This window comes from Otolemur garnettii, unplaced genomic scaffold (genome assembly GCF_000181295.1).
Source record: "Otolemur garnettii isolate 467f Iridium unplaced genomic scaffold, OtoGar3 scaffold00038, whole genome shotgun sequence".
In the NCBI taxonomy this organism is placed as follows: domain Eukaryota; kingdom Metazoa; phylum Chordata; class Mammalia; order Primates; family Galagidae; genus Otolemur; species Otolemur garnettii.
In genome coordinates this window covers 8,699,535-8,702,373 of record NW_003852433.1, presented here as the reverse complement: position 1 = coordinate 8,702,373, position 2,839 = coordinate 8,699,535, and the positions used below count along the sequence as shown (strand labels likewise).

Here is a 2,839-nt window from a genome sequence, read left to right as displayed (position 1 = left end):
ACAGGCGCCCACCACAACGCCCAGCTATTTTTTTTGGTTGCATCCGTCATTGTTGTTTGGTGGGTCCAGGCTAGATTCAAACCCACCAGCTCAGGTGTATGTGGCTGGCGCCTTAGCCGGTTGAGCCACAGGCGCTGAGCCGTAGTTCTGCCTTTCAATACCAAGTGGAGTCTGAGTAGATAATGGTGTCTTGACTATGGGCCTAGGCTGAGGTGGTAGAAATAGCAAGAAAATTAGAAGTGGAGCCGTGACTGATTTGCTTTATTTATTTTTTTTTTTTTTGAGACAGAGTCTCACTATGTTGCCCTCGATAAAGTACTATGGCATCACAGCTCACAGCAACCTCTAACTCTTGGGCTTAAGCTATTCTCTTGCCTCAGCCTCCCACGTAGCCAGCACCTGCCACAACACCCAGCTATTTTTGTTGTTATTGTTGTCGTTGTTTAGCACGACCTGGCCGGGTTTGAAACCACCAGCACTGCTGCATATGGCTGGCATCCTAACCACTGAGATATAGGTGCCAAGCCAGTTTATTTCTTCTGTTTTTGTTAAGGTTCAACTTAATCAGCATGACTCAAAACAAAAGTTAAAAGTAGCATCAGATCTTCTGAGCTTTTCACTTCACTGTAGGTAGCCAGCTAGAATGGGAAAGTGATCAAAGTAAACTTAAAACCTCAGAATTCATTTGCTTAAGGAAATTCTCAACTCTGCAATTCACCCACACAGAGTTCTGTGCAAGTGGATAATTGATACTGAATACATTAATGGCAAAACTGTATGCATGCTTCCTAAAATAGCAGAACTGTACCAAGGGTGGTTGGGAAGGAGGCTACAAAATAAATAACAGAACGATCTTCACACTACAGACTCTTTTTTAATTGTCATTTGAAATAAGAATAGATGACTATGCTGGGCCTCCCAAGAATGTGTTCTCAAAAGATCAATCAGGCTCGGTGCCTGTAGCTTAGTGGCTAGGGCACCAGCCACATACACCAGAGCTGGCAAGTTCAAACACAGCCTGGGCCTGCCAAACGACAATGACAACTACAATAAAAAAATAGCTGAGCATTGTGGTGGGTGCCTGTAGTCCCAGCTACTTGGGAGGCTGAAGCGAGAGAATAGCTTAAGCCCAAGAGTTGGAAGTTGCTGTGAGCTATGACGCCACAGCACTCTACCGAGGGCAAAATAGTAAGACTCTGTCTCAAAAAGAAAGAAAGAAGAAAGAAAAGATCAATCAACCCCCAAAAGTGTTGTGCTTTAATTTTTACTGAGCTGTAGAATACCAATCTTGGTAACTTTATCTTCTTGGGATATCCATTTTTGTGAAAGCTGTTGTATGTGATGCTATATCCATTCTCAGTTTTGTACCTTACATGATTAGCCTGATGACCCCCAGAATATCTCTGACTTTATCCCTTTAAGCATTAGCTTAGGCTGGGCATGGTGGCTCATGTCTATAAAACTCTGGAAGGCCAAAGTGGGAGGACCCCTTGAGCTCAAGAGTTTGAGACCAGCCTGAGCAAGAACATGACCCTTTCTCTATGAAAAATAGAAAAGTTAGCCAGGCATTGAGGCAGGTAGATTCCTGTTGTCCCAGCTACTGGGGAGGCTGAGGCAGGAGAATTGCTTGAGCTCAGGAGTTTGAGGTTGCTGTGAGCTAGGTTGATGCCAGGTCACTCCAGCCTGGGGTAACAGAGGGAGACTCTGTCTCAAAATAAAATAAAATAAAATAAAATATAAAAATTAGCCTAACCATTGACAAATTTAAGACTCTCTTTCCCTTTTTCCTTTAGCAAAGGTGAGATCATCTGTAATTTTCTTTTTCTTTTTTTACTGTCCTAAATTGTTTATTAGGTTATGAATTTTACAAACATTACTTATATTAGCCGTAACAGTGGAGCTGGAGAGTATTGCGTCTTCTCCAAGCTGCAGAGCAGGAACCACCAATAGTGGAACTTACGGCCCTTTCCAAGGCCGAGGCTCTTCCGGCCTGCAGATGTCAGCCCACGCATCTCCCTGTGCTCGTGGACTGGTTTGGTGATCCACTGGGTGTCAGGATTTCTTCTGATAGCTTTATGGAACGAATCAATGAGGATAACCTCAAAAAAATTGTACGTCTAATCTTCACCAACCCAGTAAGAATTCAGGACTCTTAGAGTTCCACAGTGGTGTCCAGCTCACCCCTCAACAACAGACTGAAGGCTTCGAGCAAACTTCAGCTGGTTAACACCATGATGCACAGGCTTGCCATAGGTTGCACCCTTAGGAACTGGGCATTTGCGGCCACCACGTTGCACACAAATCCTGTATATGACATAACCTTGCTTAACCTTGTATCCCAGTCTGCGCGCTTTATCCGGCCTGGTGGGGCAGGGAGCCTGTGGAGCGCAGAGAGCTGGCAGTTCTCAGAAGAAAGCGCATCACATCAGGCTGCTGCTTCCTCCACAGCTCCTCGTACTTGTATGCACCCATCTTGGCTCACCTGATGGCTGCCGCCAGACCATCTGTAATTTTCAAAAGAAATTATAGTGATAAACACAAATACCAAAGCCAAGTTGAAAAATATGTTTCCAAGTTTCTGATCATATAAAACAGCGGTTCTCAACCTGTGGGTCACTACCCCTTTGGGTATCTCCTGTATATTAAATATTTACATTACGATTCATAACAGTAGCAAAATTACAGTTATGAAGTAGCAACGAAAATAATCTTATGGTTGGGGGTCACCACAACATGAGGAACTGTAATAAAAGGTCACGGCATTAAGAAGGTTGAGAACCACTGGTATAAAATCTTGCTACATTACTAAGATAGCTGGTCCTGATCTGACACTGTACTC

At 43.9% G+C, this 2,839-nt stretch overlaps 1 pseudogene; it reads right to left on the bottom strand.

Moving 5' to 3' along the window:
• Positions 1-1,882: 1,882 nt before the first annotated feature.
• LOC100942825 lies at positions 1,883-2,472 on the bottom strand (annotated as a pseudogene).
• Between the last annotated feature and the right edge of the window lie 367 nt (positions 2,473-2,839).